Genomic DNA, 13,329 nt, shown 5'->3' with positions numbered 1-13,329 from the left:
CCCCGCCCCCTAATCAGGGCTCAGCTTCTCTCCCAGCACAAAGCCTCTACACATACAAATACTACCAATACAAATCCAAACACACACAAATACCTTCTCCTCCAACAGAACTCTCACTCCAACTCCCCTGTTTACAGCTCTGTTTGCTAGCGCCTGTGCCGCTGCAGCTGTCTGTGCCGCTGCCTGACTGGCTGCTACCTTTATAGGACCCCTAGTCAGTCAAGCCCCGCCCCCTAATCAGGCCTCAGCTTCTCTCCCAGCACAAAGCCCCTACACGTACAGATACTATCAATACAAAACCAAACACACACAAATACCTTCTTCTCCAACAGAACTCCCACTCAAACTCCCCTGTTTACAGCTCTGTTTGCTAGCTCCTGTGCCGCTGCCTGACTGGCTGCAACCTTTATAGGACCCCTAGTCAGGGAAGCCCCGCCCACTAATCAGGGCTCAGCTTCTCTCCCAGCACAAAGCCCTTCCAAGCCTCTACACATACAGATAGCACCAATACAAAACCAAACACACACAAATACCTTCTCCTCCAACAGAACTCCCACTCAAACTCCCCTGTTTACAGCTCTGTTTGCTAGTTCCTGTGCCGCTGCCTGCCTGGCTGCTACCATTATAGGACCCGTAGTCAGGGAAGCCCCGCCCCCTAATCAGGGCTCAGCTTCTCTCCCAGCACAAAGCCCCTACACATACAGATACTAACAATACAAAACCAAACACACACAAATACCTTCTCCTCCAACAGAACTCCCACTCAAACTCCCCTGTTTACAGCTCTGTTTGCTAGCTCCTGCGCCGCTGCCTGACTGCCTGCTACCTTTATAGGACCCCTAGTCAGGGAAGCCCCGCCCCCTAATCAGGGCTCAGCTTCTCTCCCAGCACAAAGCCTCTACACATACAAATACTACCAATACAAATCCAAACACACACAAATACCTTCTCCTCCAACAGAACTCTCACTCCAACTCCCCTGTTTACAGCTCTGTTTGCTAGCTCCTGTGCCGCTGCAGCTGTCTGTGCCGCTGCCTGACTGGCTGCTACCTTTATAGGACCCCTAGTCAGTGAAGCCCCGCCCCCTAATCAGGGCTCAGCTACTCTCCCAGCACAAAGCCCCTACACATACAGATACTAACAATACAAAACCAATGACACACAAATACCTTCTCCTCCCACTCAAACTCCCCGTTTACAGCTCTGTTTGCTAGCTCCTGTGCCGCTGCAGCTGTCTGTGCCGCTGCCTCACTGGCTGCTACCTTTATAGGACCCCTAGTCAGTCAAGCCCCGCCCCCTAATCAGGGGTCAGCTTCTCTCCCAGCACAAAGCCCCTACACATACAGATACTACCAATACAAAACCAAACACACACACAAATACCTTCTCCTCCAACAGTACTCCCACTCAAACTCCCCTGTTTACAGCTCTGTTTGCTAGCTCCTGTGCCGCTGCCTGACTGGCTGCAACCTTTATAGGACCCCTAGTCAGGAAAGCCCCGCCCCCTAATCAGGGCTCAGCTTCTCTCCAAGCACAAAGCCCCTACACATACAGATACTAACAATACAAAACCAAACACACACAAATACCTTCTCCTCCAAAAGAACTCCCACTCAAACTCCCCTGTTTACAGCTCTGTTTGATAGCTCCTGTGCCGCTGCAGCTGTCTGTGCCGCTGTCTGACTGGCTGCTACCTTTATAGGACCCCTAGTCAGTGAAGCCCCGCCCCCTAATCAGGGTTCAGCTTCTGTCCCAGCACAAAGCCCCTACACACACAGATACTACCAATACAAAACCAAACACACAAATACCTTCTACTCCAACAGAACTCCCACTCAAACTCGCCTGTTTACAGCTCTGTTTGCTAGCTCCTGTGCCGCTGCAGCTGTCTGTGCGGCTGCCTGACTGGCTGCTACCTTTATAGGACCCCTAGTCAGGGAAGCCCCGCCCACTAATCAGGGCTCAGCTTCTCTCCCAGCACAAAGCCCCTCCAAGCCTCTACACATACAGATACTACCAATACAAAACCAAACACACACAAATACCTTCTCCTCCAACAGAACTCCCATTCAAACTCCCCTGTTTACATCTCTGTGTGCTAGCTCCTGTGCCGCTGCCTGACTGGCTGCTACCTTTATAGGACCCCTAGTCAGGGAAGCCCCGCCCACTAATCAGGGCTCAGCTTCTGTCCCAGCACAAAGCCCCTACACATAGAAATACTAACAATACAAAACCAAACACACACAAATACCTTCTCCTCCAAAAGAACTCCCACTCAAACTCCCCTGTTTACAGCTCTGTTTGCTAGCTCCTGTGCTGCTGCAGCTGTCTGTGCCGCAACCTGACTGGCTGTTACCTTTATAGGACCCCTAGTCAGTGAAGCCCCGCCCCCCAATCAGGGGTCAGCTTCTGTCTCAGCACAAAGCCCCTACACACACAGATACTACCAATACTAAACCAAACACACACAAATACCTTCTACTCCGACAGTACTCCCACTCAAACTCCCCTGTTTACAGCTCTGTTTGATAGCTCCTGTGCCGCTGCCTGACTGGCTGCTACCTTTATAGGACCCCTAGTCAGGGAAGCCCCGCCCCCTAATCAGGGCTCAGCTTCTCTCCCAGCACAAAGCCCCTACACATACAGATACCACCAATACAAAACCAAACACACACAAATACCTTATCCTCCAACAGAACTCCCACTCAAACTCCCCTGTTTACAGCTCTGTTTGCTAGCTCCTGTGCCGCTGCAGCTGTCTGTGCCGCTGCCTGATTGGCTGCTACGTTTATAGGACCCCTAGTCAGGGAAGCCCCGCCCCCTAATCAGGGCTCAGCTTCTCACCCAGCACAAAGCCCCGACACATACAAATACTACCAATACAAAACCAAACACACACAAATACCTTCTCCTCCAACAGAACTCCCACTCCAACCCCCCTGTTTACAGCTCTGTTTGCTAGCTCCTGTGCCGCTGCAGCTGTCTGTGCCGCTGCCTGACTGGCTGCTACCTTTATAGGACCCCTAGTCAGTCAAGCCCCGCCCCCTAATCAGGCCTCAGCTTCTCTCCCAGCACAAAGCCCCTACACATACAGATACTACCAATACAAAACCAAACACACACAAATACCTTCTTCTCCAACAGAACTCCCACTCAAACTCCTTGTTTACAGCTCTGTTTGCTAGCTCCTGTGCTGCTGCCTGACTGGCTGCTACCTTTATAGGACCCCTAGTCAGGGAAGCCCCGCCCCCTAATCAGGGCTCAGCTTCTCTCCCAGCACAAAGACTCTACACATACAAATACTACCAATACAAATCCAAACACACACAAATACCTTCTCCTCCAACAGAACTCTCACTCCAACTCCCCTGTTTACAGCTCTGTTTGCTAGCTCCTGTGCCGCTGCAGCTGTCTGTGCCGCTGCCTGACTGGCTGCTACCTTTATAGGACCCCTAGTCAGTCAAGCCCCGCCCCCTAATCAGGGCTCAGCTTCTCTCCCAGCACAAAGCCCCTACACATACAGATACCACCAATACAAAACCAAACACACACAAATACCTTCTCCTCCAACAGAACTCCCACTCAAACTCCCCTGTTTACAGCTCTGTTTGCTAGCTCCTGTGCCGCTGCCTGACTGGCTGCTACCTTTATAGGACCTCTAGTCAGGGAAGCCCCGCCCCCTAATCAGGGCTCAGCTTCTCTCCCTGCACAAAGCCCCTACACATACAGATACTAACAATACAAAACCAAACACACACAAATACCTTCTCCTCCAAAAGAACGCCCACTCAAACTCCCCTGTTTACATCTCTGTGTGCTAGCTCCTGTGCCGCTGCCTGACTGGCTGCTACCTTTATAGGACCCCTAGTCAGTCAAGCCCCGCCCCCTAATCAGGGGTCAGCTTCTCAACCAGCACAAAGCCCCTACACATACAGATACTACCAATACAAAACCAAGCACACACAAATACCTTCTCCTCCAACAGAACTCCCACTCAAACTCCCCTGTTTACAGCTCTGTTTGCTAGCTCCTGTGCCGCTGCAGCTGTCTGTGCCGCTGCCTGACTGCCTGCTACCTTTATAGGACCCCTAGTCAGTGAAGCCCCGCCCCCTAATCAGGGCTCAGCTACTCTCCCAGCACAAAGCCCCTACACATACAGATACTAACAATACAAAACCAATGACACACAAATACCTTCTCCTCCCACTCAAACTCCCCGTTTACAACTCTGTTTGCTAGCTCCTGTGCCGCTGCAGCTGTCTGTGCCGCTGCCTGACTGGCTGCTACCTTTATAGGACCCCTAGTCAGTCAAGCCCCGCCCCCTAATCAGGGGTCAGCTTCTCTCCCAGCACAAAACCCCTACACATACAGATACTACCAATACAAAACCAAACACACACACAAATACCTTCTCCTCCAACAGTACTCCCACTCAAACTCCCCTGTTTACAGCTCTGTTTGCTAGCTCCTGTGCCGCTGCCTGACTGGCTGCAACCTTTATAGGACCCCTAGTCAGGAAAGCCCCGCCCCCTAATCAGGGCTCAGCTTCTCTCCAAGCACAAAGCCCCTACACATACAGATACTAACAATACAAAACCAAACACACACAAATACCTTCTCCTCCAACAGAACTCTCACTCCAACTCCCCTGTTTACAGCTCTGTTTGCTAGCTCCTGTGCCGCTGCAGCTGTCTGTGCCGCTGCCTGACTGGCTGCTACCTTTATAGGACCCCTAGTCAGTCAAGCCCCGCCCCCTAATCAGGCCTCAGCTTCTCTCCCAGCACAAAGCCCCTACACATACAGATACTACCAATACAAAACCAAACACACACAAATACCTTCTTCTCCAACAGAACTCCCACTCAAACTCCTTGTTTACAGCTCTGTTTGCTAGCTCCTGTGCCGCTGCCTGACGGGCAGCTACCTTTATAGGACCCCTAGTCTGGGAAGCCCCGCCCCCTAATCAGGGCTCAGCTTCTCTCCCAGGACAAATCGCCTACACATACAGATACCACCAATACAAAACCAAACACACACAAATACCTTCTCCTCCAAGAGAACTCCCACTCAGACTCCCCTGTTTACAGCTCTGTTTGCTAGCTCCTGTGCCGCTGCAGCTGTCTGTGCCGCTGCCTGATTGGCTGCTACGTTTATAGGACCCCTAGTCAGGGAAGCCCCGCCCCCTAATCAGGGCTCAGCTTCTCACCCAGCACAAAGCCCCGACACATACAGATACTACCAATACAAAACCAAACACACACACAAATACCTTCTCCTCCAACAGAACTCCCACTCAAACTCCCCTGTTTACAGCTCTGTTTGCTAGCTCCTGTGCCGCTGCCTGACTGCCTGCTACCTTTATAGGACCCCTAGTCAGGGAAGCCCCGCCCCCTAATCAGGGCTCAGCTTCTCTCCCAGCACAAAGACTCTACACATACAAATACTACCAATACAAAACCAAACACACACAAATACCTTCTTCTCCAACAGAACTCCCACTCAAACTCCCCTGTTTAGAGCTCTGTTTGCTAGCTCCTGTGCCGCTGCCTGACTGGCTGCTTCCTTTACAGGACCCCTAGTCAGGGAAGCCCCGCCCCCTAATCAGGGCTCAGCTTCTCTCCCAGCACAAAGCCCCTACACATACAGATACCACCAATACAAAACCAAACACACACAAATAGCTTCTCCTCCAACAGAACTCCCACTCAAACTCCCCTGTTTACAGCTCTGTTTGCTAGCTCCTGTGCCGCTGCAGCTGTCTGTGCCGCTGCCTGATTGGCTGCTACGTTTATAGGACCCCTAGTCAGGGAAGCCCCGCCCCCTAATCAGGGCTCAGCTTCTCACCCAGCACAAAGCCCCGACACATACAAATAATACCAATACAAAACCAAACACACAAATACCTTCTCCTCCAACAGAACTCCCACTCAAACTCCCCTCTTTACAGCTCTGTTTGATAGCTCCTGTGCCGCTGCCTGACTGGGTGCAACCTTATAGGACCCCTAGTCAGGGAAGCCCCGCCCCCAATCAGGGCTCAGCTTCTCACCCAGCACAAAGCCCCGACACATACAAATAATACCAATACAAAACCAAACACACAAATACCTTCTCCTCCAACAGAACTCCCACTCAAACCCCCCTGTTTACAGCTCTGTTTGCTAGCTCCTGTGCCGCTGCTGCTGTCTGTGCCGCTGCCTGACTGATACCTTTATAGGACCCCTAGTCAGTGAAGCCCCGCCCCCTAATCAGGGCTCAGCTTCTCTCCCAGCACAAAGCCCCTACACATACAGATACTACCAATACAAAAACACACACAAATACCTTCTCCTCCAACAGAACTCCCACTCAAACTCCCCTGTTTACAGCTCTGTTTGCTAGCTCCTGTGCCGCTGCCTGACTGGCTGCTACCTTTACAGGACCCCTAGTCAGGGAAGCCCCGCCCCCTAATCAGGGCTCAGCTTCTCTCCCAGCACAAAGCCTCTACACATACAAGTACTACCAATACAAATCCAAACACACACAAATACCTTCTCCTCCAACAGAACTCTCACTCCAACTCCCCTGTTTTCAGCTCTGTTTGCTAGCTCCTGTGCCGCTGCAGCTGTCTGTGCCGCTGCCTGACTGGCTGCTACCTTTATAGGACCCCTAGTCAGGAAAGCCCCGCCCCCTAATCAGGGCTCAGCTTCTCTCCAAGCACAAAGCCCCTACACATACAGATACTAACAATACAAAACCAAACACACACAAATACCTTCTCCTCCAAAAGAACTCCCACTCAAACTCCCCTGTTTACAGCTCTGTTTGATAGCTCCTGTGCCGCTGCAGCTGTCTGTGCCGCTGTCTGACTGGCTGCTACCTTTATAGGACCCCTAGTCAGTGAAGCCCCGCCCCCTAATCAGGGTTCAGCTTCTGTCCCAGCACAAAGCCCCTACACACACAGATACTACCAATACAAAACCAAACACACAAATACCTTCTACTCCAACAGAACTCCCACTCAAACTCGCCTGTTTACAGCTCTGTTTGCTAGCTCCTGTGCCGCTGCAGCTGTCTGTGCGGCTGCCTGACTGGCTGCTACCTTTATAGGACCCCTAGTCAGGGAAGCCCCGCCCACTAATCAGGGCTCAGCTTCTCTCCCAGCACAAAGCCCCTCCAAGCCTCTACACATACAGATACTACCAATACAAAACCAAACACACACAAATACCTTCTCCTCCAACAGAACTCCCATTCAAACTCCCCTGTTTACATCTCTGTGTGCTAGCTCCTGTGCCGCTGCCTGACTGGCTGCTACCTTTATAGGACCCCTAGTCAGGGAAGCCCCGCCCCCTAATCAGGGCTCAGCTTCTCACCCAGCACAAAGCCCCGACACATACAAATAATACCAATACAAAACCAAACACACAAATACCTTCTCCTCCAACAGAACTCCCACTCAAACCCCCCTGTTTACAGCTCTGTTTGCTAGCTCCTGTGCCGCTGCAGCTGTCTGTGCCGCTGCCTGACTGGCTGATACCTTTATAGGACCCCTAGTCAGTGAAGCCCCGCCCCCTAATCAGGGCTCAGCTTCTCTCCCAGCACAAAGCCCCTACACATACAGATACTACCAATACAAAACCAAACACACACAAATACCTTCTACTCCAACAGAACTCCCACTCAAACTCCCCTCTTTACAGCTCTGTTTGATAGCTCCTGTGCCGCTGCCTGACTGGCTGCAACCTTATAGGACCCCTAGTCAGGGAAGCCCCGCCCCCTAATCAGGGCTCAGCTTCTCACCCAGCACAAAGCCCCGACACATACAAATAATACCAATACAAAACCAAACACACAAATACCTTCTCCTCCAACAGAACTCCCACTCAAACCCCCCTGTTTACAGCTCTGTTTGCTAGCTCCTGTGCCGCTGCTGCTGTCTGTGCCGCTGCCTGACTGATACCTTTATAGGACCCCTAGTCAGTGAAGCCCCGCCCCCTAATCAGGGCTCAGCTTCTCTCCCAGCACAAAGCCCCTACACATACAGATACTACCAATACAAAAACACACACAAATACCTTCTCCTCCAACAGAACTCCCACTCAAACTCCCCTGTTTACAGCTCTGTTTGCTAGCTCCTGTGCCGCTGCCTGACTGGCTGCTACCTTTACAGGACCCCTAGTCAGGGAAGCCCCGCCCCCTAATCAGGGCTCAGCTTCTCTCCCAGCACAAAGCCTCTACACATACAAGTACTACCAATACAAATCCAAACACACACAAATACCTTCTCCTCCAACAGAACTCTCACTCCAACTCCCCTGTTTTCAGCTCTGTTTGCTAGCTCCTGTGCCGCTGCAGCTGTCTGTGCCGCTGCCTGACTGGCTGCTACCTTTATAGGACCCCTAGTCAGTCAAGCCCCGCCCCCTAATCAGGCCTCAGCTTCTCTCCCAGCACAAAGCCCCTCCAAGCCTCTACACATACAGATACCACCAATACAAAACCAAACACACACAAATACCTTCTCCTCCAACAGAACTCCCACTCAAACTCCCCTGTTTACAGCTCTGTTTGCTAGCTCCTGTGCCGCTGCCTGACTGGCTGCTACCTTTATAGGACCTCTAGTCAGGGAAGCCCCGCCCCCTAATCAGGGCTCAGCTTCTCTCCCTGCACAAAGCCCCTACACATACAGATACTAACAATACAAAACCAAACACACACAAATACCTTCTCCTCCAAAAGAACGCCCACTCAAACTCCCCTGTTTACATCTCTGTGTGCTAGCTCCTGTGCCGCTGCCTGACTGGCTGCTACCTTTATAGGACCCCTAGTCAGTGAAGCCCCGCCCCCTAATCAGGGCTCAGCTACTCTCCCAGCACAAAGCCCCTACACATACAGATACTAACAATACAAAACCAATGACACACAAATACCTTCTCCTCCCACTCAAACTCCCCGTTTACAGCTCTGTTTGCTAGCTCCTGTGCCGCTGCAGCTGTCTGTGCCGCTGCCTGACTGGCTGCTACCTTTATAGGACCCCTAGTCAGTCAAGCCCCGCCCCCTAATCAGGGGTCAGCTTCTCTCCCAGCACAAAGCCCCTACACATACAGATACTACCAATACAAAACCAAACACACACACAAATACCTTCTCCTCCAACAGTACTCCCACTCAAACTCCCCTGTTTACAGCTCTGTTTGCTAGCTCCTGTGCCGCTGCCTGACTGGCTGCAACCTTTATAGGACCCCTAGTCAGGAAAGCCCCGCCCCCTAATCAGGGCTCAGCTTCTCTCCAAGCACAAAGCCCCTACACATACAGATACTAACAATACAAAACCAAACACACACAAATACCTTCTCCTCCAAAAGAACTCCCACTCAAACTCCCCTGTTTACAGCTCTGTTTGATAGCTCCTGTGCCGCTGCAGCTGTCTGTGCCGCTGTCTGACTGGCTGCTACCTTTATAGGACCCCTAGTCAGTGAAGCCCCGCCCCCTAATCAGGGTTCAGCTTCTGTCCCAGCACAAAGCCCCTACACACACAGATACTACCAATACAAAACCAAACACACAAATACCTTCTACTCCAACAGAACTCCCACTCAAACTCGCCTGTTTACAGCTCTGTTTGCTAGCTCCTGTGCCGCTGCAGCTGTCTGTGCGGCTGCCTGACTGGCTGCTACCTTTATAGGACCCCTAGTCAGGGAAGCCCCGCCCACTAATCAGGGCTCAGCTTCTCTCCCAGCACAAAGCCCCTCCAAGCCTCTACACATACAGATACTACCAATACAAAACCAAACACACACAAATACCTTCTCCTCCAACAGAACTCCCATTCAAACTCCCCTGTTTACATCTCTGTGTGCTAGCTCCTGTGCCGCTGCCTGACTGGCTGCTACCTTTATAGGACCCCTAGTCAGGGAAGCCCCGCCCACTAATCAGGGCTCAGCTTCTGTCCCAGCACAAAGCCCCTACACATAGAAATACTAACAATACAAAACCAAACACACACAAATACCTTCTCCTCCAAAAGAACTCCCACTCAAACTCCCCTGTTTACAGCTCTGTTTGCTAGCTCCTGTGCTGCTGCAGCTGTCTGTGCCGCTACCTGACTGGCTGTTACCTTTATAGGACCCCTAGTCAGTGAAGCCCCGCCCCCCAATCAGGGGTCAGCTTCTGTCTCAGCACAAAGCCCCTACACATACAAATACTACCAATACAAATCCAAACACACACACAAATACCTTCTACTCCGACAGTACTCCCACTCAAACTCCCCTGTTTACATCTCTGTGTGCTTGCTCCTGTGCTGCTGCCTGACTGGCTGCTACCTTTATAGGACCCCTAGTCAGTCAAGCCCCGCCCCCTAATCAGGCCTCAGCTTCTCTCCCAGCACAAAGCCCCTACACGTACAGATACTATCAATACAAAACCAAACACACACAAATACCTTCTCCTCCAACAGAACTCCCACTCCAACTCCCCTGTTTACAGCTCTGTTTGCTAGCTCCTGTGCCGCTGCAGCTGTCTGTGCCGCTGCCTGACTGGCTGATACCTTTCTAGGACCCCTAGTCAGTGAAGCCCCGCCCCCGAATCACGGCTCAGCTTCTTTCCCAGCACAAAGCCCCTCCAAGCCTCTACACATACAGATACTACCAATACAAAACCAAACACACACACGAATACCTTCTCCTCCAACAGAACTCCCACTCGAACTCCCCTGTTTACAGCTCTGTTTGTAGCTCCTGTGCCGCTGCCTGACTGGCTGCTACCTTTATAGGACCCCTACTCAGGGAAGCCCCGCCCCCTAATCAGGGCTCAGCTTCTTTCCCAGCACAAAGCCCCTCCAAGCCTCTACACATACAGATACTACCAATACAAAACCAAACACACACACAAATACCTTATCCTCCAACAGAAGTCCCACTCAAACCCGCCTGTTTACAGCTCTGTTTGCTAGCTCCTGTGCCGCTGCAGCTGTCTGTGCCGCTGCCTGACTGGCTGCGACCTTTATAGGACCCCTAGTCAGTCAAGCCCCGCCCCCTAATCAGGGCTCAGCTTCTGTCCCAGCACAAAGCCCCTACACACACAGATACTACCAATACAAAACCAAACACACACAAATACCTTCTACTCCAACAGTACTCCCACTCAAACTCCCCTGTTTACAGCTCTGTTTGATAGCTCCTGTGCCGCTGCAGCTGTCTGTGCCGCTGCCTGACTGGCTGATACCTTTATAGGACCCCTAGTCATTGAAGCCCCGCCCCTAATCACGGCTCAGCTTCTCTCCCAGCACAAAGCCCCTACACATACAGATACTACCAATACAAAATCACACACAAATACCTTCTCCTCCAACAGAACTCCCACTCAAACTCCCCTGTTTACAGCTCTGTTTGCTAGCTCCTGTGCCGCAGCCTGACTGGCTGCTACCTTTACAGGACCCGTAGTCAGGGAAGCCCCGCCCCCTAATCAGGGCTCAGCTTCTCTCCCAGCACAAAGCCCCTACACATACAGATACTAACAATACAAAACCAAACACACACAAATACCTTCTCCTCCAAAAGAACTCCCACTCAAACTCCCCTGTTTACGGCTCTGTTTGCTAGCTCCTGTGCTGCTGCAGCTGTCTGTGCCGCAACCTGACTGGCTGCTACCTTTATAGGACCCCTAGTCAGTGAAGCGCCGCCCCGCAATCAGGGCTCAGCTTCTGTCTCAGCACAAAGCCCCTACACACACAGATACTACCAATACAAAACAAAACACACAAATACCTTCTACTCCGACAGTACTCCCACTCAAACTCCCGTTTACAGCTCTGTTTGATAGCTCCTGTGCCGCTGCCTGACTGGCTGCAACCTTTATAGGACCCCTAGTCAGGGAAGCCCCGCCCCCTAATCAGGGCTCAGCTTCTCTCCCAGCACAAAGCCCCTACACATACAGATACCACCAATACAACACCAAACACACACAAATACCTTCTCCTCCAACAGAACTCCCACTCAAACTCCCCTGTTTACAGCTCTGTTTGCTAGCTCCTGTGCCGCTGCTGCTGTCTGTGCCGCTGCCTGACTGATACCTTTATAGGACCCCTAGTCAGGGAAGCCCCGCCCCCTAATCAGGGCTCAGATTCTCTCCCAGCACAAAGCCTCTACACATACAAGTACTACCAATACAAATCCAAAAACACACAAATACCTTCTCCTCCAACAGAACTCCCACTCAAACTCCCCTGTTTACAGCTCTGTTTGCTAGCTCCTGTGCCGCTGCCTGACTGGCTGCTACCTTTATAGGACCCCTAGTCAGGGAAGCCCCGCCCCCTAATCAGGGCTCAGCTTCTCTCCCAGCAGAAAGCCCCTACACATACAGATACTAACAATACAAAACCAAACACACACAAATACCTTCTCCTCCAAAAGAACGCCCACTCAAACTCCCCTGTTTACATCTCTGTGTGCTAGCTCCTGTGCCGCTGCCTGACTGGCTGCTACCTTTGTAGGACCCCTAGTCAGGGAAGCCCCGCCCACTAATCAGGGCTCAGCTTCTGTCCCAGCACAAAGCCCCTACACATAGAGATACTAACAATACAAAACCAAACACACACAAATACCTTCTCCTCCAAAAGAACTCCCACTCAAACTCCCCTGTTTACAGCTCTGTTTGCTAGCTCCTGTGCTGCTGCAGCTGTCTGTGCCGCTACCTGACTGGCTGCTACCTTTATAGGACCCCTAGTCAGTGAAGCCCCGCCCCCCAATCAGGGGTCAGCTTCTGTCTCAGCACAAAGCCCCGACACACACAGATACTACCAATACAAAACCAAACACACACAAATACCTTCTACTCCGACAGTACTCCCACTCAAACTCCCCTGTTTACAGCTCTGTTTGATAGCTCCTGTGCCGCTGCCTGACTGGCTGCAACCTTTATAGGACCCCTAGTCAGGGAAGCCCCGCCCCCTAATCAGGGCTCAGCTTCTCTCCCAGCACAAAGCCCCTACACATACAGATACCACCAATACAAAACCAAACACACACAAATACCTTCTCCTCCCACTCAAACTCCCCGTTTACAGCTCTGTTTGCTAGCTCCTGTGCCGCTGCAGCTGTCTGTGCCGCTGCCTGACTGGCTGCTACCTTTATAGGACCCCTAGTCAGTCAAGCCCCGCCCCCTAATCAGGGGTCAGCTTCTCTCCCAGCACAAAGCCCCTACACATACAGATACTACCAATACAAAACCAAACACACACACAAATACCTTCTCCTCCAACAGTACTCCCACTCAAACTCCCCCGTTTACAGCTCTGTTTGCTAGCTCCTGTGCCGCTGCAGCTGTCTGTGCCGCTGCCTGACTGGCTGCTAC

Source organism: Lepidochelys kempii, chromosome 22 (assembly GCF_965140285.1).
Source record: "Lepidochelys kempii isolate rLepKem1 chromosome 22, rLepKem1.hap1, whole genome shotgun sequence".
In the NCBI taxonomy this organism is placed as follows: Eukaryota; Metazoa; Chordata; order Testudines; family Cheloniidae; genus Lepidochelys; species Lepidochelys kempii.
Note: the sequence above shows the minus strand (reverse complement) of the source record.